This window comes from Ochotona princeps, chromosome 1, assembly GCF_030435755.1.
Source record: "Ochotona princeps isolate mOchPri1 chromosome 1, mOchPri1.hap1, whole genome shotgun sequence".
NCBI lineage: Eukaryota > Metazoa > Chordata > Mammalia > Lagomorpha > Ochotonidae > Ochotona > Ochotona princeps.
Window position 1 is genome coordinate 161,032,224 of NC_080832.1, and position 22,915 is coordinate 161,055,138.

At 49.5% G+C, this 22,915-nt stretch overlaps 1 protein-coding gene and 3 non-coding genes across 4 annotated transcripts in view; 3 read left to right on the forward strand and 1 right to left on the reverse strand.

Annotated features, from left to right (window-relative positions):
• The window catches only part of LOC101522509 (histone H2B type 1-C/E/F/G/I), a 231,840-nt gene that overhangs the window by 12,064 nt on the left and 196,861 nt on the right, over nt 1-22,915 (reverse strand). The gene's annotated exons all lie outside the window — the stretch shown is intronic.
• TRNAT-AGU (transfer RNA threonine (anticodon AGU)) lies at nt 5,516-5,589 on the forward strand. The gene has a single exon. It is a non-coding gene; the product is annotated as a tRNA-Thr (tRNA).
• Nucleotides 14,835-14,916, forward strand: TRNAS-CGA (transfer RNA serine (anticodon CGA)). Its single transcript has one exon. It is a non-coding gene; the product is annotated as a tRNA-Ser (tRNA).
• On the forward strand, nt 15,882-15,954 carry TRNAR-ACG (transfer RNA arginine (anticodon ACG)). The gene has a single exon. It is a non-coding gene; the product is annotated as a tRNA-Arg (tRNA).

Below are 22,915 nucleotides of genomic sequence, written 5' to 3' on the forward strand. Positions count from 1 at the left end.
TAGATTACTAAACAAAATAGATTCCTTGTATCTTGGTTCCCCCTGGCAAGGGAGCTGGGTCACACCTTGATCACTGAGCTCTGGTAACACATCACGACATGCATTCGGGGCACCGAGTGGAGCACAGGAAGAGTTCCCTGTGAACTGATGCTGAAGTGAGTCAACGCTCCCATGGTGCAGAGGCAGGTGACCAGGGCCTTCCTGGCAGGAGGGCCCCCAGAGCTGTGGGCACTGGAGAAAAACGTGTTCTCATGTCATTCTTGGGTAAGCCATAAGGCCCTTCTTGACCAAGCAGAGGGGCGGGTCCTCACAGACTGGTTCCGCCAGGATGCCTAGAGGTTCTGACCTGGAGCAAGTCCAAGCAGTACCTCTCTCATGTGGGTGAGTGAGGACCATGCTTTCTGAAAGTGGCCAAGGGACATGGGTGAAGCAGGAGTTGGCACGTCTTGCCCATGTCAGAGGGAGCATCAGGTTCAGAAAATTCCACGTAATGAAAACTCATTTTATTCCTATTGGCTTGTTTGACTGAGTTGGAAGAGGCAGATAAGGGAGGTATAGGTCTTCTGGGTCATTCTAAAGAGAGGTGACAATGTGAAGTTTCTTAGATGACCAAAGTAGAACATTCCTGAGAGGTTTTGAAAGGAAGAGCCCTGTGGCAGGAGGCTCCAGATGACTGGCTGTGACCACCTTTCGGTCAGTGCTTTCCACTACGGCTGCGTGGCAGCTGTGTGTGGGAAGCAGAAATTATTTCAGAGGGAACCCTGGGCAAAACGGAACAGACTTAACTGGAGCTGAAGGATGCTGGGGGCATGGTTTTTCTTTGTTCTTTATTTTACTTTTACTCAAAAAAGCAGAGTTACAGAAAGAAGGAGACACAAAAAGAGATCTTCCATCTGCTGGTTCACTTCTCACGTAGCCGCGATGGCCAGAACTGAGCCAACCTCAAGCCAGGAACTTCTTCCAGGTCCCCCATGCAGGTGCAGGGTCCCAAGGCTTTGGCCTGTCCTCCACTGCTGGATCAGAAGTGGAACAGCCAGGACACAAATCTGCATCCATCTGGGATGCTGGCACCTCAGGCTTAGTCTACTGTGTCATGGTGCTGGCCTCTCTCTAGTACTTCCAATACCCCAAGACCAATGGTTATTTTGGGTTTGATGTTGGGTAGACACACTAAAGCAGAAACTGAATAATAAGGAAAACAATCCTGAACTTCGTTTAAACACTGTAGACTTGAGGAAATGACCCAGAGTACCTACCCAGAGAAGAAAGAGTTCTTCATGATGATGTTTCTTAAAACACAGAAATGTTGGTCAGCCATTACAGTGCTGAGAAAGCGTAAGCTCTGGTACTTTGGAAATAAGAGCAACTTGCTTGGGAAAAGACATAGGGGCACAAATAGAATGGCTTTACTTCTGACCCTTTTGTGTGCAGAGGGAGTTCATGAGGGACAAGTGGTAGGAGCAGAAGAGAGCCGACCCGAGCAGAAAGGAAGGGCAGAGAGACACAGCACAGGCTTGCCAGGAAGCCCCCTGCAGAGCTGGCACAGCTGAGCACAGCACTCTGAGGACACACACTCCGCTCTCTCCGGGGTCGGGGTCAGGCAGATCCCTGGTGTGCTGTATCACAGTCTGTCCGCTCGGTTACACATAAACGAGGACAGGGCTCAGGTATGCACTGTCTACAAGACCAGCTGCTGTCAATTCTTTTGCAACCAGTGAATAACAAACTCAGATCTAGGACTGAGACAAGCACCTTGGTATTGTGGCTCTCTTACCATCCTGAGAAGTCTGCTCAGGGCTGTGTCCTAGTGAGCAGACTAGAGTCCCAAGATGTCACAGAATCAATGGGTAACACGGAGTGAGGGAGAGGGATGAAGGCCCAGTCTGTGATCTGCTCACACAGTAGAGAGCCTGCCTGCCTGTGCACCATAGGGTTGGCAGTGGAAAGCACATGTTTGTATGCGGTGTGTCAGGCTTGCTGGCTGTGTGGCTTTGAATGTCACTAGGAATTAAAGTACAAGATTAAATATTTGCACATTTCCTTTAGGTCCTAGGGGGAACAGCCACAGCAGTCAGTTTATGATCGTGTGCTGGGAGCACCTTCTAGAACCTGTCAACCTTGCTGGCAGCGGAAAGACAGCAGAAACCTGTGCCGCTTCGTCTTGTGGACACATGACTCTGTGTCTCAATGCACTCTGAACTGTGCAGGTGTCCTTGGACGGTGGCAGCTCAGCAAGGTCCAAACCACAGATCGCGTCTTTGCTGTTAACTGCCTACCATCCCAGCCGGGTGTTGGAAGGCCTTCACCTATCTGATTAGCAGACAGGAAGCCCTGTCTCACATTATCACTGCAAGTCTCTGGATTCACGGGAAAGAGGACACCCATTGCTCACTAATTTCAGGCGCATAGCTAAAAGGTTGAAGCTCAAAATAAGTCTCCCCATCCAGAGAGGTTTGGGAATTTGTGGAGTTAGGGTCCTGATCTGCCTGAAGCAAAGCCGGTGGAGCCTGGGCTGAGAGGAAAGGAAAAGGGTCAAATATTTTGAACACGGGTGCTGACAAATCCTGTCTTTCTGTGCATCATATACTCACAGATAGCTGCTGAAATATCACAGGAGGTATGACACAAAGTGTGTCACTTACCACAGTAACCAACTACAGTAGCAGTAGGCAATTGGAAGTGGTGTGCACACGCTCCAGTGACAAGGTTGGCTCTAAAGGTTCTGTCCAGTTACATCCAGGACTCTGGAAAAGAGCTCAGTGAGAACATCCAAGCCCACTGACATCTTGGTCACACCCTCAAATGGGTGGTACAAGAGTTGCTCAGCCCTGCGCCAGATTGGGCAGCAGCTTCCGCCAGTGCAAACTGGAATGTATCAATGCCCAGTGATGTATATCAAAGCTCAATGGTATGTGGGACAGACCAGACCAGTCCACTGTATTTGCTGGCAGGCACAGGAGCAAGGGCTGGGGGGCTGGTCCTGTGGGGATTACTGAGGGTTGCTCTGACTGGGCTGCAGCCCCCCCTGGTGTACATGAGGGATGAGCGTGTGCTGGGCAGGGCTGGGCTGGACTGCAGTACCCATTGGTTTGCAGAGAAATGAGGGCAAAAGAAATTGATCAACTACCCCAGTGAAGCTTGACAGCAAACTCCTGGGCAGATGGAGACCGTGAGGTGGACTGTGTCAGCCAATGGACCTTGGAAGGACGTCCTCATCTTTGAGCAATGGTATCAACAGCATCTCAGAACTATTGAAACAACTTGAGCAGAACCCTGACAGCATGCTCCACATCGGGGACCCTGGGATGACATGGGGTACTGAGATGGTTGGGAGTCTGGACGTGGTGTCTCCCATTGTATCTCCCTCCCTAAGATATAGGAAGAAGAAAAAAGAAGTTGTCTGACAAAGAGAGGGGAAGGAGGAGAGGGGAGGAATCCGGGGGTGAGGGAAGTATGGTGGTCTCCTTGGAATTGTATGGAATGCATGAAATCTGTTCTCTGTATATTAATAAAATTTTTTAAAGAAAAAAAAAAAAGAATTGCTCAGCCATTCCCTAACTGGTTGAGGGACCACCAATGGGGAACATCTTCCCTGCAGGTTCTCGCCCAACAAGGAGGGGTCAGGGAGCACAAAAATCTATGGTGTCTCTCCGTCTCCGTTCAAGAGGCAGCCCACCTCTCGGCTCTCTCCTGGTACTGGCGTTCCTCCTCCGTCTTCTACATTCACCGACATTTTATGTCCATGCTGAGCTGAAGAAACAACCCATTGAGCTTTTCTGGTAACACTTGAGAGCTTTTTTTGTTTTGTTTTGTTTTTTGTAGAAGCACCTGTTGCGGGAATGCAGGTTGCTATGCGACAAGTGGGCTGTTGGCGTGATAGGCAGCCAGGGGCTCTTGCTGTGGTCTCTGCAGCCATTGTGTGGGTGCTCGTTTCCAATGGGACAGGCAGGCTTGTGTCTTAGGATTGAGGTTTCCTTTAACAGAGTAAGGTATGAAGGTACAAACTCTCCTGTGAGATTGGGGGAGGCCCGAGGAAAGCAGAAGATGCTTTCATAACGGCATGCAACAGTCTCACCAGCAGGCTGGAAAGCAAGCCAGTGTGGCACACGTCCAGGTCCTGCTCAGAGCCCAGGAACACTACAGGAGGTCTCGCTAGGGTCTTAGGCAGCTAGTTCAGGATCACGACCTTGGAAGCCACTCCTCCCCGACCTGTGCAGTCCTGTCTGTCCGCCTGTGACACTCATCACCAGGAGCATGAGGGGGCAGTACTGTATTGTGAGCCACACCCTTCAGAAGCCGCTGTAAAGGCCCATGATGGGGAAAGGCTCACTCTGGGTTGCATGTTTCCATCACTCTCGCACTCCGACTCTTGGACTCCCCAACACCAGCTTGCTTTCTGGCCTCCTGCGGACAGACTCCGAGGACAAGCAGCCCCTGAACATGGCCCCTGTATGTCTGTATTCCTCACCCTCTGTTAACCGCTTCGGCAAGTCAGTGAAGACGCAAATGCTAAGATGTTTCCTATCTCTAATGTGTGTGTACTTTGGAGAGTTCCAGGAGAGGTGAGGGCTAGCAGTAATGAAATGCGGACAGAGAAGCCAGGGAAGAACGCTTCGCTGCATGTCTCGTAGGATAACGTACATGGGTCTCATGGTCATGACCATTTGTTCCTCTCAGAGTTTTGATTCAGACTGGATTGCCATGGTGACTCTTCATCTGCTAATTTCCAGTGGGCACTGCCATTGCCAAACTTGGTTAATAAACTCCTCAATACATCCTAGACTTGTCTGGTGTGCTCTCTCTCGCATCCGCAACAGCCTCCGCTCTCAAAGAAAGCTCCCCAGGAAAAGTCCTCTCCACTCGGCAGCCACTTGGTTGCCCAGCCTGGTAATTAAGTCATCGCCCAAGGACGCTCAGGGCAACTCCTGGAGGCTGTGCCACCTTCATGCTCTACAGCCCAGTCTGTGGATGGTGGTCAAGCTCGTTTTCCCACCTCCGCAGTAACATAGTGGAAAGGTTTGCGGCACCTCAGGGCTGTAAAGGAGTCGTAGGAGAGTGGGAGTAACTGTTGGTCTTGCACAGAAAATGTGAGTTTAAAGTCTTCCTTTTTATCTCCCTGCAGAACACAAATTCCATAGTGGCAGAAATTGACTGTGATTTTTGTTCATCATTCTCTCTGCAGCCCGTAGAGAAGAACATGAAACACATTCAGTCCCCATTTGTGGACAAAATGAATTAACGGAAAATTGAAAGTGTGTTGCAATATCCAAACTGTCCTCTAGGGGGAGATAGTCGCCATGAGATAGGAATTTAACTCATTACAATTAAAATCAAATTAAAATCCTGCACCAAAGAGAACATTTTGCCAATGTTGCTGTTTCCTGCTCGTCAGAGTTCAAAAGGACAAAAATGCTTTTCTTGTAGCAAAACCAAAATCCTGAGAATAGAAAAAAAAAGTTGTAACATTTCACTGAAAAGCAATAAATACAATATAACTGAAAGCAATTTCCAGAGGGGCCCTGTGGCTTAGCTGGTCAAAGCGCCTGTCTAGTAAACAGGAGATCCTGGGTTCGAATCCCAGCGGGGCCTTGGTTGTTAAGTTTTGTGTTTTCAATGGTGTTCCCCCCACACACACTGGTGTGCGTTTCAATGACTGCATCACAAGGATTGGGATGAAAGAAAAAATAAAAATGAGCATTTCTGTAGCTGATTGGGGGTTTGCTGAGAGTTGGTGGTCACCAAGGTAGTCCTGCATGACGGGAGGGAGAGGTCTCCGGTCTTGCAAGCCTGAGGTAGCCAGACATCTCAGCTAAATGATGGGTATTATTATTATTATTATTATTATTGTCATAAGAAGAATTAGTAAACTGCCCTTTAAGATCAAATAAGTAAGTCCCCTTTGCCCAGAGAAAGGGCCCTAACCAGTGGGACCGTGACTAAGGGATGGCAGGGGAAGCCTGGGCTAACCCTGCCAGGCCTGGGTTCCCACCTCAGAGCTGTGACCCAAATACAGCTACAGAAAATGGGTCAAGAACCTTGAAATATTTATTCCATTAGCAAATAATCTCAACACAAATTTTTCAAATGCTTCATTATTCACTTTTCCAGAGATAACAGTGATGAACACGTGCATGTTGACGTATTACTAATAGGGTGACGTTCTGCCTATGGCTTCCCAAGACTAATCCTAAAGAAAAGTGTCAATTTCTCCAAAATGTGAAAATGTATCAAGGAGACCAAAGCTTGGATACGAATTTTATATTCCTTGGTTGGGTTTTGTTTTGTTTCCTTTTGTGTTTGTTTATAAATATCTGAAAGTAAAAAGCTATCAAGTGGGCTAAAATTTAAGAAAGTCTGCTCAATTTTGGTGAATTTTTTTTTCTTTCCTTTATTGCCACCTTCCCCCACAATACAGAGTATTTATTTTGTCTATTTGGTCTTTGTCTGTGTAATCTGCTCAAATGGCAAGTATTTTGCATTTAAGCAGAACATGGCTTGTGCTAGCTTTATTGTAGCCTCAGTCACATAGGGAACAAAAGTTTCTCACTTAGGAATAAACTCGGTCTCTTTACAATCACATTCCTCTGCTCGATTACTTTTGGGTCTTTCTTTCTCACTTTGAAACAAGCAGCCACGTACTTTCTCAACCAGCCCGTTAGCTGACTCTTACTCTTCGGGTTCCAATATCCCCATGATTTCCCATGATTTTTCCCCAAAACCAAATACTAAGTCTAAAATTCTCATAAAAATTTGGGCCAAAAAAAAAAAAAAAAAAAAAAGGCACTAAAATCTATGTTCAAGTTTGCTATAAGGGACTCCAGAAAATCTTTTTTTGTTGTTGTTGTTTGTTTCACCTTGGGGAAAAAAACAATAAAATAGGTACTAGAAAGAATCAGGTTCAATCAGTATGTTACCATCAGACAAAGAGTAAATTAAAAGATTCCAGGAGGAAAGAGAGGGGGAGGTGGGGTTTTCGTCTCCCTTAGTCTCTGGTTACATTTTCAGGCGTGTGTGTTGTTGATGTAGCTATTTCAGAATTTATGGGCCAAGCAGGAGTTTCCTAGAGATTTTCCGTGGTCCTCATGGTCACGTGTCCACCAGAGTCCTATGGTGACCTGTCCCAGCAGGAGGCATTTCTCACTCATCACTAATTATTTAAATGTTTACTTGGCCACAAATTCAGCAATTTACAACTAAGGATTTATATCACATACCTATGGAGTTGTAATTTTTTTTTTTTTTAAGATTTATTTAAAATGGCCAGTGCTGGGCTAGGTAGGGCTGGAAACTAGGACTTTCTTCTGGGTATCCCAAGCTCTTGGGCCATCTTCTGATGCTTTGCCAGGCCATTGGCAGGGAGCTGGATGGGAAGTGAGGCAGCCCCAGAATAGAAGTGCCCCAAATGTGGCAACAACCTCTAGAATTTTATTGATGTACAAATGAGTGGGCCTATTCCAGACTTATCCAAATCTCTGTCCTGGGCATGGCAGATTCCTGATGTTTATCTGCTGTGTTCATGTTCATGGCAGATTGTGTCTCAAGGTTGTCTACCTCGAAGGTTCTTGGTAAGGAGGATGCTCTTCCGTCTTCATGAAAGCGTGTTCACCACCATGCTCACAACTACTCTCTCTAAAACTTATCCTGGGCTAGCTTTATTTTTTGCACGCCATAGAAAAGCAAAATTCCTTATTAGTGTTGCTACTTTTGTAAATTCTTATCAAATCTTTTGCTTTTGAAAATGTGTAATAATGAACTGACACAATGGAATACAGCCTAATCCTTCCCCTTCAAGCGCCGGCTTCCCATATGCGCATCAGTTCTTATCTCAGCTGCTCCACTTCCCATCCAGCTCCCAGCTTGTGTTCTAGGAAAGCAGGCAAGGACTGTCCAAAGCCTTGGAACCCTGCACCCTCATGGGAGACCCAGAAGAAGCTCCTGGCTCCTGGCTTCAGATTGGCTCAGCTCTGGTCATTGCAGCCACTTGGAGAATAAGCCAACAGAGAGATCTTTCTGTCTTTCCTTTTCTCTGTCATTCTGCTTTTCCAATAAAAATAAATAAATCTTTTTTAAAATGTAATGAACTCCAGATAATTAAAAATAATTGTCACCATCACTGAGTTCTTTCTCTTCCCTTTGATGCTTACCTGCCTACAATCTGCCACAGGCTGGAGTGCATTGTCCACAACACGGCAACTTGGATGAAAAGCCTCATGCAGAGAGACATGCCAAGTACTTCCGGGTAGGAGCTTTGGATGACACCACCCAAATGCCAAGACTGACCTGATGGGTCAGCACTTCCAGATGGCTACACAAAAGCACTGGGCACACAGAGCAAGCCACACTGCCAACAAGACCTCATATGCCCACAGAGGACAACATGAGAAGCACCGAACCATTTACACGCCATTTTGGAAGCCATGGCAAAACTCCAGAGCACCGCTGGATCCATCTCAGGCAGCAAAACAAGTATTAGCAGGCTGTGATCTTTGCACAATTCAGAGCAGGTGACCTGGAAAGGCATGCCTCACTCCCACAGCTGAGCACGCCGCCAACAGCTGAGCCCCATTACCGCTTGGCTGATGCCTCAGATTTCCCACACTGACCATGGACAGTGCAAACCCAGAAAACCTGCTCAGTTCTCCTAGCCTTCACCTGCAGGTGACACTTTGCTGTTGGCTTGTGGCAAAGAGCACACCATGGATTCAGAAGTTGCTCTTCCCCCAAGGCTGCTGGCTTCCTGAAATCCCCCCTTTCCTCTGCCTGGCCCTTGTCTCTGGCGAGCAGCCAGTACCCTGTAGCACTAGGAGGTAGGAAATTTGCAATTGTCACTGTGTTCTTGTCCTCCACCCAACAAAAGTCTCCTACTGATTCTGTACCTGTGCTTTGGGTCAGAAATGGGCTACGGCAAAGTCTTAAGTTCTGATGAATTGTCATTAAGCCTACTAATTTCCCCAACAGTCACTGTGGGCGATGTGCCCAGTGCGGTGCCAAGTGTCTGCCCGCTCCGAGAACTCAACCTGACTACAGATTCCAGTTTCTACCGTGCCCACCCTCAGGCTAGACCTATGGAACAGAAATTACATGCGGGGATTTCAAGGGTGGAAGGAAGGCAGACATGGCACTGGACTCCAGGCCATCAGGGAGGGCTTTCTAGAATGTAATGACACGATGACAATTTACAGGAGCGAAAAGAGATGGAAGAATGAAAAAATCAGAATCCAAACAAGCAATGAGGGCAAATAAAACATTCAAGGGGAGCAGATGAGGCCTGAACAAATGCCTTTGGCCCCATGCCATCACAGGGCAGAGCCTGGACCCCCAGGTCAGGGGCCAGGCATGTGGAGCCGGGACCTTGTCAGGGCCCTAACCCAGCTGGAAGGGCAGAACCCAGACTCTGACCCAGAGCCAGCCCCACCCATCCGTGACAGGTGTGACATGGGAGAAGGCCGCAGAAAACCGTGACCTCTGGCTGTCTCTGCTCCTCTGGAATTCACAACCCTCTAGTTTATTTTCCATCTTTCCATTTCATTTCTTTGTCTCGTGTCTTTTTTTCTCTCTCTTTCTTCCTTTTGAGAAAGAACAGCTGTGTCTCTTGATAAGCCTGGTCAACTATTCCTTTTACTTGTTTGCCATCACTCAACCTGTGAATTTAAAGACGACGCAGTTTAAAATTGAAATGTCTGAGATTACCTTCCTGGGCCCTGGTGCTTGCGTCTGTCCCATGGACCAGCAGCTGTCTTGTTTGCCTTTTCCTCTTGTGGAATTCAATGGGATGGAAGGGGAGACAGGGCGGGCTGTGGGCTTTTCCAAACTTGACTGCTCCTCCTCCAATTTCCTAACTCCAGCAGATGGATTTTGGCTCAGCCTCAGGGAGAGGTGTCTGTGTGGGCTGCTGGGCTTGTCTTCGCTTCCCAGGCTCCCTGGGTTCAGGTTGCCTGAGCTCTCTCTGCACGCAGAGAGGGTGGGAAGGGTTTCTCTCTACACGTTCCTCTGGCTTCAGGCAACGAAAACACCAAGTGCGCCATTGGTGTCTGTTGGTTTTCCTGCCAGCCGTCTGCCTTGCCCTGTTGTGGACACGGGTGCCTTAGCGCAACCAACAGCAGTGGTTTGGTTACTAGGGATCGGGTAGTCCTTACAAATGAACCTTTAAAATCTAGAGTTTAGACTGTTTTCTCTTTATCTTCAAGGATTTTCAGCCTCTGGGCCAGGAGTTGAAGACCTCAGCAGCTTCTCCCCTCCCACTAAAGCCTCGTTCTAGACTTTGCTTGGATTCCTTGGACAGGTTCAGAAAACCTACTCTGCTGTAGTTTATGCGGCAACTTGTAGGGTGGCAGGAACTCTTGTAGGGTGACTCTTGCAACCGTCTACAGCCTGACCAGAAATGGAGATTAATGCTGCGTCCTTTTAAAATCTGTTATTAAATTTCTAGGCCAAATCTGCTTCTTTGAAGCTACTGCCTTTCTATGACAACAGCCTAGGCACTCTCATTAAGATCAGTAACAGGACCCATTTTGATGGCTCAGTTGGCTAATCTTTCCCCCTTGTAAAGTGCCAAGATCCCACACAGGTGCTGGATTGAGTCCCAGCTGCTCCACTTCTCATCCAGCTCCCTGCTTGTGGCCTGGGAAAGCAGCAGAGGTGGCCCAAAGCCTTGGGAGCCTGCACCCTCGTGGGAGACCCAGAAGAGGCTCCTGGCTCCTTCAGATCAGCTCAGCTCAGCTCTGGCCGTTGCAGTCCCTTAGGGAGTAAACCAGTGGATGGAACACCTTTCTCTCTGTCTCTCCTTCTATCTGGAAATCTGATCTGCCTTTCCAATAAAAACAAATAAATCTTTGAAAAATAAAAACTAACAGTTGGAGGGCTGTCTGTGTACTTGCTGTTTCAGGTAGCCTTGAAACACATTCGCCCCTGCGAATGAGTGGAAGAATTCTGAAATCCGTGACAGCTCACACAAAGTCTGTGAGAACAATACCTCACAGAAATCCTCAAGAGTAACTCATTTTAAGAAGAGATAAAGTTGACATTAGGTTGGGGCTTTTAATTGATGGGGATGATACTCAGCCGACTCTACCTTCAGACCAGAGATGGTCTCTCCAACAAGCGGTTGAATTTGTCTGGACAATAAGATGCTGGACTCTATGCTTGGTAGATGCTTGCAATGAAAGAATCTCAACTGATCTTGAACTGTGGTAATGCAACAAGGTGGAGGAATCCACCATGGGGGTAGGATTTGCGGAGGGGATGGGGGAATCCCAGTACCTATAAAATTGTGTCACATAATGCAATGTAATTAAAAAAAGAAGAAGAGATGAAGTTGAAAATGAGGGTCAAATTGTAAGCAAGAGATGGATGTTGATTCTGACACGATCAAAGATCCATGGGTAAAGACTGAGCAGTAGCCGGAACCACACAGTCAGCTTTACCTACACAGCCCTGACCCCAAAGTGGAAATGGAGCGAACTTGCTGCTCCGTGGGAGCCAAAACCTCTAGGTCCAGGTCAGCTCTAGGTGCAAACAGAACTCTGAAACCGCAAACAAGTGGGTTCAAGATCTGGACACGTTTCCCTGAGAACCGTAACAGGAGATGAAACATGATTTAAAGGGTCCAGGAGACAGTGCGGTCAAAACATTCCAGGGTGGGTCATGTTTCCGCTTGGCTGTTTGTCTCAACAGTTTTGTTCTTCTTAAAAAAAAAAATAGATTTATTTATTTTTATTGGAAAGATGAATATACAGAGAGGAAGAAAGACAGAGAGGAAGATCTTCCGTTCAATGGTTCACTCCCCAAACAGCCGCAATGGCTGGAGCTGAGCCAATCCGAAGCCAGGAGCTCTTCTGGGTCTCCCACGCGGGTGCAGGTCCCAAGGTTGCACGCGAGGACTTCAACCACTACGCTATCGCACTGGGCCCAGTTTTGTTCTTAACGAGGTCCACCCCTTTTCTTTTTCCCTGTAGATGTCCTGATTGAGTTTTAGGAATTTATTTCTGGCATTTTCCCTCCTTTCCCTTCTTCTCTCACTTCACCTCACCTCACCTCACCTCACCTTACCTCATCTTCCTTTCCCTTCTGCTTTTTTTTTAATGATTTATTTTATTTTTATTGGAAAGGTGGATATACAGAAAGGAGGAGAAACAGTGATGAAGATCTTCCATCCGATGATTCACTCCCCAAGCTGCTGCAACAGCTGAAGCTGAGCCAATCAGAAGCCAGGAGCAAGGAGCTCTTCCAGATCTCCCACGAGGGCACAGGGTCCCAAGGCTTTGGGCCATCCTCTCCTGCTTTCCCAGGCCACAAGCAGGGAGCTGGATGGGAAGTGGGGCCGCAGGGATTAGAATCGGCACCCATATGGTATCCTGGTGCATGCAAGCTGAGGACTTTAACCACTATGCTATCGCGCCGGGCCCAACCTTCTCTGTTTTTGAGAGGGGCCAGGTGGTAGCCCTGCTAAGCAGGAAGAAGGCCTGGGGCTGGAGGTTGCATTAATGGAGAAGATCAACGCATCCTTTGGCACTAGCTGACATGCTTCGTACTTTCTCTGATCTCAGTCATGAAGACCATCAGAGGGTGGTTTTCAGCTGCAAGGGAGCATTCCCACCCAAGGGAGCATTCCCACCCCACCCAAGGAAGCATTCCCACCCCACCCAAGGGAGCATTCCCCACCCCACCCAAGGAGCATTCCCACCCAAGGGAGCATTCGGAGGATGATATTTGGGTTTTGGAGTATAGTGTATGGATGTGCTGCTTGAAAATCTCCCCATTTTAGGTAAGAATCGGAGCCTAGGGTAAGAAATGATCTGCAACAGGCCCAGGTGGGCTGGGACCGATGCTGTCTGGGGCACCGGGTGAGCCTCAGCACAGACCCTGGGTGTTCTCGCTGGTGCTCATGCTGTCTGGGGCACCGGGTGAGCCTCAGCACAGACCCTGGGCGTTCTCGCTGGTGCTCATGCTGTCCGGGGCACCGGTGAGCCCCAGCACAGACCCTGGGCGTTCTCAAGGCTTGCTTGATGGCCTCCTTCTGTGTAGCCTGCTGCCCATCCCACAGTACAGACCAAATGCTTGGCCATGTGGCTGCCTGGCGTCCACCCCAGAGCTCCTTCCCAAGGGGGGTATTGTGTCCATCACCAGCAAGAGGAAGCCACCCAGACTTGCTGGCAGTATCCACTCCCACCACACCTGCCCTGGCAGCCTCGTGAGAGCTCTCTAGGACGCATTGATTGAAGAAGAAAATCTCAGCCGTGGTTTCCTCTTCTGCTGCATTTATGATGCTTAAATTAAGGACATGAAAGCAGTGGATTAATTGGTCTGTAAATGCTGGACATGTACAGCTCCCTGATAGGATCCAGAGGCACACGAGGTAGTGTCTAAGGAGGCATCTGAGCTGAATATTCAAATTGGGGCCAGAGTTTGGGGAGAGGCTTAGGGGGCGTCTCCCATTTCTGTGCCCTTTTTGCACACGTTAGAACTGTCTTGTCATCAGGTGCATAGTGGGAGTGACTATGCCTACCGTGGTAATGTTATTTCAATAACATTGTTGTTACCAGCCTGAAGCCATATTGGACATTTCTTGCCTAGCAGTTCCCATTAATCATCTGTCAGTTCTACCTCCATAAAGCAGTTTCACACTAGTATAGAGTGGATCTTCTTCATGGACCTTCTGGGAAATATTGTGCTATAAAAGAGTGTGTGATTTAATTTAAATATATCTTCCATGATGGCCTTCCACACACATTACTCTGAACTTTCATACTAAGATGTATATGCATAATAATCCTCATTTTTCTGGACACAGACTCACAGTGCTTCACTGTACATCATGCCATGATTTACAGAATTAGATAATCCTGGCTTATGTAATTATCTAACAATATCTAAATGGCTGGGGACTTTCCCATCTTACAATCACTAATAATATCGCAGAGAAATAAGGCTTGAACGCAATATAGTTTCTCACCCGTGTAAATACATTTTGCACATCCGAGGAAACGCTGTCTTAAAACCCGTGTGCATTTGAAGTGGATTTGGGCGGACCCTTCATGGACTCAATGCGTGTCTGGGTATATCTGAACAGGATCTTGGATGCACTCCACTCTGTATTTCACTCCCTCCTGCAACTGTGAAGCAAAACCAGGGAATTCCTGAAGCCTGCAGGAAACCAAGTAAAACCAGGGTTTCTGGTGCAGCTGGAAGCTTTGCCTTCTGTAAGATTAGCAGCCGGGAGCCAAGGTGGGCGGGGCTGTGTTTAGAGGCGGGATCCGATGAGGGAACTTGGGTGGGTGATGAGGCTTGTGGGTTAGGGGCTAACTCACCAGACACGGGAATTAACCCAAGGAAATCGGGTTTGTGCCAGAAGCTCGCAGTGTCACAGACAATGCAGACATTTCTATCTTTAAAAAGTTCTACCCAATTCTCAAGTTGGTGAGAACTTTTCCAAGAAGAGGAGTTGGGAAGGTTAGAGAGAACCTTAGGCTTGGCTGATCCTTGGGCAAGTTCTCAACAGAGGCATGGAACTTGGTGATAACAAATAGCTTCCAGATTTATCTGAGGTCAGGAAATTCTAGCCATCCCCACACCCTAAGAATTCATAAGCAAGTATGATTAATCTGTGGCGTTGACTGTAGGTCTGACTAGCCCGGAAGTCCATCAGCTCTCACTGAAGGGAATGTGAACCCAGAGAAGAGAATGTCTTGACCCGACATTATGAGCAGTTATGAGCGATGTGAAGACAGAGCGCCTTTTGTGTGTTACTGAAAATGAACAGCCAAGTAGGCATGCGCGGAGCGCACAGGGCCTAATCGGAATCTAGTTTACTCCATAAATGATATGTAACCCTGCGGGCTGTGATGGCCGAGTGGTTAAGGCGTTGGACTCGAAATCCAATGGGGTCTCCCCGCGCAGGTTCAAATCCTGCTCACAGCGGCCCTCTTTCAATTCTAGGCTTTGACTTTTCTCCCCTTGCAAACCTGATGTCCTAAGGTGTTCCCTATGGGTCAGGTCAGGGCCACGCATCTGCCTACCACATCACACAGGAGCGTGCAACCCTGCGCTCAGACTGAATCAATGTTGCTTTTACTGTATGAAATAAAGCCCCCTGCAGCTAAAAAAACTAAAGGTGATTTACTAACCGTTTTGGTTTCGAAACCGAGAAACGGCGATCTGTAGTGACTCCAAGGTGCCCTAGGTCATCTGTCTTCAGCTTGTGAGCGCCAGAAAATGACATGCAAAAGAAGGGGTTAGTGGAGGCCGAGCTGCGCTGGCACCCAGACTCACGCCTTTCTACTTCCTGGAGTTTCTCCCATTTGCGTGACTAATGACACAGCCGGCGTATCTAAGGACGACTGGTATCTTTCAACTCTGGGTCGTTTAGTTCTTAAAACGTTTACCCTCGTTAAGTTCTTGTTGCCTCGTTTGGAGGGAGCCGGGTGATTCTGTGTCTTTCCCGCGGCGTGGAGTTTGAAATCCGACCCCGACAGGGAGTGAAGGCTCTTTGGCGATCCAGGTAGAAAGTGATGGATCCCAAGAAATGTTCTTTATTTCACTTTCATCATATCCAAAGTTAAAAGTGTGTGGACCACCCATCCTGACGCACTCTCCTCGTCCGTATCGGATGAAGGCATCCACCTGGAGTTGTAGTAAGGAGGGGGGGGGGTGGGGGAGGACCTACGGCAAGTTCCCCAGAGAGTGCACACACCGCGGCAGCCTGGGGGACTCGGGGAGGGAAGGACGGGGACGAAAGGTGATCTTCCGAAGGCAAGATCTCCAGAACAAACCCCAAAGTCGCCTGGTCCGCGACGCCAGCACCTGCAGGCTGACTCGACGCGAGGCTGCCAGCTCGCTCCAATTACCCCAATTAAGGACCAGCAGCGGTGCATAACTTACAGATGGGGCCAGTGGCGCAATGGATAACGCGTCTGACTACGGATCAGAAGATTCTAGGTTCGACTCCTGGCTGGCTCGTGATCATGTCTTTTTACTCTTGCGACTTTTTTACTTCTGAACGTTATCGAAGTCCCACCTAGCCAGGAGCCACCCTTAACGTCTGAATGGGTGAGACTCTTAAAATTTCACCCTGTTGGACCTCGCCCGGTAGCCTAGTGGCCTAAGTCCCCATCCAGCTCTCTGCTTGTGGCTTGGGAAAGCAGTTAGAGGATGGGACAAAGCCTTGGGACCCTGAACCCACGTGGGAGACCCAGAAGAAGCTCCTGGCTTCAAATTGGGTCAGCACTGGCCGTTGCAGCCACGTGGGGACTGAACGAATGGATGGTTTTCTCTGTCTCTCCTTCATTCTGTAAATCTGACTTTCCAATAAAAATAAATAAAATATTTTTTAAAACTGCCCTGTTCTCCAGTTTCACCGATGACGAGAAATAGCTGATTAGAAGAGATCTTTGGGAAGACAACTCACAAAGTAAAATTAGGGAGCATTATTCCACAGTTGCATTTATATGAAATGTCCAGAACGAGCGATCCAATAATAACAAGCATCTCTGGAGATGGAAAGTATTGGTGCCTGCCAGGGGCTGAAGAAGAGGCGATGGGAGTAAAATAAATATTGATGGGTCGGCTACTGTGGCTTGTAAATTGCATCTTAATTAAGAACTCAAAGGGGGGAAAATTTTCAGAGAAGCGTCAAAGGCAAACCGACACAGATCGGCCGATATTTCCTTCACTAACTTCACTCCGTTTCGCTCTGAGAACTTTCCGGAGCATCGGTTCTGGAGGAAAAAGGAGGGTCTTGGCCTCTGTGAGCCCCCAAAGTCCCGGGTGTGCCCCAGGGCCCGTGCAGCTCCGCCCGCCTCTGCAGGCCAGCCCACCTCGAGCTCTCTGGTCGACTGCGAAAGGCTGAGGCCGAACATTTCGGCGGATTCGGAAGAACATGAGACAAAGACTCAAGCCACGAGAGGAGGACGAGAGGGTGAGCCAAACCATGGCGGCGCCGTGGTGTGCGTCTAAGCAGGCGGGGGTTCTCCAGCCCAGGTGCACTCGGAAGGAGAGCGGAAACCAGATGTGGCCTGGACGGAGGGTGCGCAGACAGGCCCCTCTCCCCTGGCCCGCACGAGCCCCGATGGCGAAATAGGGGGCGGCAGACTCGCTGGGGGAAGTGGAATTACCTTAAGGAAATGGGTCTGAGGCTGTTGCGGGAGGTCTGAGAGGGAGGTGCATCGCAGAGATGAAGCAGGAAGGCCGCCTTTTGAGCCTCACCGGAGCCTACCATGTCGTGGCACCGACCCCCATCGCTACATTTTTTAATGAGGCCCCTGAAAGCCTTAAAGTTGCTATGATCTGATACCATAGATGGACTCGCATCTTCCTGCAGTTATTGGTGTGCTAGCACTTGCGTGCTGTCAGTTGCCAGTTCTCGTGAACACACAGTGCAGGTCATAACCCAAAGAAGTGTTGACTTTTATCTCCATACATCTGAATGTATGCTCCCAGAAATACTTCCTGGTGTACGACAATGGTCAGCTGCTCAAACCGTGTTGCTTTTCCTGGTGTTTCTGGCCAAGAGGGCCGACAGGTTGGCTGGTTATAGAACCTGCTTAGTCAGAGAACAATCCGGATCTGGGTTTGGGTGGCTCTGTCGTCTTGGAGAAGGGCCAGTTCAATGCTGTTGAGCACAGTGTGAGGATTTCATTACCAATGGCACCCGTGTTACTCAGTGGTCACTTGGAGAACTGACAGCTTAGCGTTCACTTTGGCGAGAAGGTTTGGATGGTGGGTAGGGGGTCTTCAAGGAAGGCCGGAAGAGGAGGAAGGACTGGATGGGGTCGTTGAGTAGCCTCTGGAGTGCTGGAAAGCAGGAAGCGGGGAGGTCTGAGCATCAACCACCAGGAAGAAAAAGGTTGTAGCAGCACAGCCTCACCCACCAGAAAACACCTGGGAAGCAAGGCCTGCCTGCAGGCACCCACACGGAAGAGAAAACACACACCACACCACACTGCCACACTTCCTGGACGCCATGTGACCAGGGGCGAGGGTGGGGGTCAGGGTGGTCACAGCAAGAACTGAGCTTTACCTGGACTGGTCAGTATCAAGTCCCACCCTCACCCGCAAAGCCTATCTGTTGAGAGCCCACAGTCCTGAGCGGATTGGTAAGGCTGGGCCATTGGCTGGGTGTGTCTTCCCTCTGAGGTCCGGTCCTTAGCTCTGGGAGATTGGAGACCCATGGGGAACTGTGGGTAAATTACCCAGCAGGGAGCCACCCATTTGAGTCCTGGGTCCTTGAGGTCCCTCAGCGCCCTCTCCAGCTCGGAGCCTTGCTTTTGACTCCCCTGATGGGTTCATCCTCCAAACAGTCCACCCCAACTTCCTCTGTCTGGAACTGGGGACGGGATGATGTGACTTCCAGACCAATTCAATCATTGGCCTCATGGTCACCTAATCATTCCTCACCCCAGGACCACCAACTCCTCAAATTTGGAGGTAGTTTGAACAAAATAATTACGTTCTTATTCTACTCCCCCCCCTCCCACCGCTCACATCAGGTTACGGCAACTTGGTCCTCAGCATTCCTCTGGATCTCTTGTTACTGTCCTTTTGTATTAAAGACTCATCTTTTTCTTCTCTTCGCTTCCTTCTCCCCCAATTTCATTTCGTAGCATTTTAAAAGACATCCGATGTCTGTCTTTCCTTTGCCATCATTGTAAGCAGGTCTATCTCTGACTTAATGCTTCTTAAAATACTGGACACCCAGAGCAGGTATGGACCAGCCGCCATGCTTTACGTATCTATTCAAATCCTGAGTCACACTCCAGCCCCTTGACAACATGTCACAAGCTGGGCAGGCAGTTGCTTCCAACCAGTGACACAGGGGCCAGAAGATGCTTTTCTGTTAAGGGAGAGAGCTGAGGTCTCATTCTACCGGACTGTCTTGAAAAAGCAGGAAAGCCAGCAGCTTTGTAGGAGAGCTGGCATGGACACCAAATCACCCAGGATGGAGAAGTTAAACTCACTCTGAACCCCAAAGAATGCTAGCAGAATTGGAAGCCAGTTGCACTCAAAAGACAATTCTAACAGTACAACACAAAGGTATATTGATTTCTTTTTTTTTCTTTAAAGATTTATTTTTATTACAAAGTCAGATATACAGAGAGGAGGAGAGACAGAGAGGAAGATCTTCCGTCCGATGATTCACTCCCCAAGTGAGCCGCAACGGGCCGATGCGCGCCAATCCGAAGCCAGGAACCTGGAACCTCTTCCAGGTCTCCCAATCGGGTGCAGGGTCCCAAAGCCCTGGGCCATCCTCAACTGCTTTCCCAGGCCACAAGCAGGGAGCTGGATGGGAAGTGGAGCTGCCAGGATTAGAACAGGCGCCTATATGGGATCCCAGGGCGTTCAAGGCAAGGACTTTAGCCGCTAGGACTTTAGCCGCTAGGGTATAACATCGAGATGATTTTAGATTACTTTATTCATTGGAAGAAATCAAATGGAATTTGTTGAGGATCATTAGGTCAAGTATTGTGCTAGCCTAATCAGTGTTGATTCAGAATCGAAAATACCCAGCCAAGACTGCTGACTCGTCACTTCTGTGTAAATCTCCTCGGCCATCCCCCCCACATAGACCTCAAGGAGAGCCTAGCACGAGTGGCACCTGCATCTCAGACATGAGAAAAAGCCAAGACAATGAGATCCAGAGAGAACCTGTGTGGTGTTTGTGCTATCAAGCTAGGGGCTGCGCCATGGTGCGGCAAGCTAAGCCTCCACTTGCAGAGCTGGTGTCCCAGATAAACTCCCATTCCGGTCCTTGCTGCTCCATTTCTGGTCCAGCTCCTTGCCTGTGGCCTGGGAAAGCAGTGGAGGATGGCTCAAGTCTCGGACCCATGTACCCAAGTGGAAGACCTAGAAGAAGTTTCTGGCCCCCGGCTTCAAATCAACTCAACTTCAGCCATTGTAGCTATTTGGTGAGTGAACCAGCAGGTGAAAGATCTTTCTGTCTCTCCTTCTCTCTATAACTCTGCCTCTCAAATGAAGATAAAAATAAATCTTTTTTTAAAAAAAAATTAACTTAAATGTTAACTTGTTATAGATGTATTGAATTTCAAATTGAACTATGAACTGAATTTCTACCTGCAGAGCCAGACCAAATGATTTCACAAAGTTTTTTTTTTTTAAGTTTTATTTTATTTTTATCGCAAAGTCAGATATAGAGAGGAGGAGAGACAGAGAGGAAGATCTTCCATCCGATGATTCACTCCCCAAGTGACCACAACAGCCGAGCCCATTTTCACAGGTTTACTATGTCCCATGGGCCAGACATCACCACCCCCTAGAAATGGTAGAAATGGTAAATGTTTGAGATGTTGAGACATGGTAAATGTTTCATCTTGGCCGATGAAACGGAGGAAGCAGCCCACCCCCCCCACCCCTGTCTGTTTTCTAAGCAGCTGGCACCATCTTTATTCCGCAGGCAGCCAGTGTGCCCTTAGGGTACCGGGCTTTGTCCAATGACCGCCCGCCAATGAGCTCTGGGGAGTTGGGGTGACAAAATATTGCCTAGGGACATCCATGCATATGAACACCATATGTGAAAGTGAGGAATTAATCCTGAAAGGCACCCAACAACTGGGTCATTGTACTGGCTGGTAAGTGAGGGGACTGAGACCTGGTGGTACGGAGGGGAGAGATTGGAGGATCTGTATGGGTCAGACTGATTCATCAGCCCACATGGGAGTCCTGAGATGGGCTTTTTAGTGCACAGCATCACTGACTACCACATGCCATGCCACATGACAGCTATGGCTGGGGGCCTGTCTAGCAGGCCTATATTCAAGCACCTGATTGAGTGTTGGAACAGGGTGCAGATCACATCAGGCAGGGCCATGACACCAGCACACAACAGAACCAGGCTGGGGATAGATTCTGTGAGGGATAAGTGGGCCCAACCCTATGGAAATACAAGCCCCACTGGTTAGCTCAAGAGTTGGGGTGGTGACTGACTGAACTAGGAGTGAACATGGAACCTGTCAACACTCGCAGATGCTGGACCTGAGAACAGGTAGGTCCAAGCTGCAGCACCTTCAAGTGCATCCTAAAACAGGGTATAGTGTGGGCTGGCCCGCAACATCCACCAGCTAATACAAAGGCCAAGATGGAGGGGCAGGCTATGCCAGGCAAGGGCCTAGCACCTGCTGGAGCATGTGAGATCTGGGTCTGGGAGTGGGCTGAGTGGGGAAACTGGGAGACTCCCCTGCTGGGCCATAGCTCCCACCAGTGAGCATGTGTTCCAGGCCTAGGGGTCAGGCAACCTGGGCAAGGTAGCCCTACCCGTTGGCAAGTGTGTGGGTTGGTTTGGGAAGCGGACAGACTGGGCAGGGTTGAGCAAATCTTAGCCCACTGGCGAGTGCAGAAACCAGGCTGGAGTGCAGGTCATGCCGGGCTAGGGTATCACACCTACTGGCTCACATGAGCCGGTGATGGGAGTAGGCTGAGCAGGGCCAGGTTGCAGCACCCACCAGTGAGAGTTGGGACTGGGGCTGGCTAGGTCAGGCCAGGCTACAGCATCCAGAGGCAAAGGCTAAGACAGATGGGGGCAATGCCAGGCCAAATCAGAGCAACCACTGGCATGCGTGAAAACTGTGGAGGTGAGCAGACCTAGCTGGGGAGCTAAGGGGACACCCTGGCCGGGTTGTGATCCCCATTGGAAAGCACGAGGGCCGGGGTGGGGGCTGCAGTCTCGTCTGGATATAGCTGCAGAATCCCTCAGCATGTGTGTGGGCTGGGTGTGGGTTGCGCCAGACTGGGCTAGAATGCAGCACCCACTGGTATTTTTGAGAACCAGGGTAGTTATAAGACTGGCTAGGCCGGGTCTCTGCCCCCGCTGAGCCATGTGTGAGCTGTGTTTGGGTATGGAGCAGGCTTGGCTGGGCTGTAGCGCCCAGCAATAAGAACTAGAATGGTTGAGGGCCAGTGAGGCAACGCCACTGTTCCTTCTAGGACTGTAGGTGGACTAAATAGGGCTGACCCACAGATCCATCAGTGTGTGCAAGATCTGGCATTGGGAGAAATCCAGATGGAGGAGCCTAGGGAACTCCTCCATCAGGACACACTCCCTGCAAGACCAAAGACGGGGAGCAGCCCAGACCAGGCCAAAATATGGTACCCACCAGCATACATTTGGTGCAGGTCGGGGGCAGGCCAGACTGGATCAGTCCATATCACGAAATGGTGAATCCAAGTGCCAGAATGGAGTGTGGGTTGGGCCAGGTCAGAGTGTAATACCAGCCAATGAACATGAGGACCAGGATTGGGGGCTGGCAGGGCTGGGCTAGGTGTGAGATGGAATTGGGGTGGGCCTGGCCTGGCCAGGCTACAGCACCCACTGGCAAATGCCGAGGTGAGGGGGCTGTACCAGACTGGGCCCGAGCACCCAACCAGCACATGTGAAACACAGGGGGCAGTGGGGATGGCCCCAGCAAGAGGGCTGCGAAGACCCCCCTGCTGGGCCACTACTCCCACTGGTGAGCATGAGAGCTGGGATGGGGGCAGATCAGGCCGGGCAGGACAACATATGACGGCCTACATGTGAGCTGGATCAGGAAAAGGCCAGGCTGGGCTGACTGTACCTTCTGGTTCGTGCATAAGCCAGTGTGGGTGAGGATTGATTGGGCTTTGCCGCAGCATCAGCTGGCAGATGCTGGCACAGGGGCCAAATTCTGTCAGGCACAGACATGGCCTAGACAGACAGTGGCACCCACTGGCACCAGTGTGGATTGGATAGTGGGGCTGGTTGGGATGAACTGGGCTTCAACGCCCACCAAATGTCCGGAGCTGCATGGGATGTGGAACAGACTGGACCAGTCTGCTGTACATACTGGCTGGCACAGAACCAGGGCAGGGGTGAGCCTCGTGGGGGTTTTTGTGGGTCACTCCGACTAAACTGCAGCTCCTACTGGTTTGTGTGAAGGCTGAGTATGGGGTG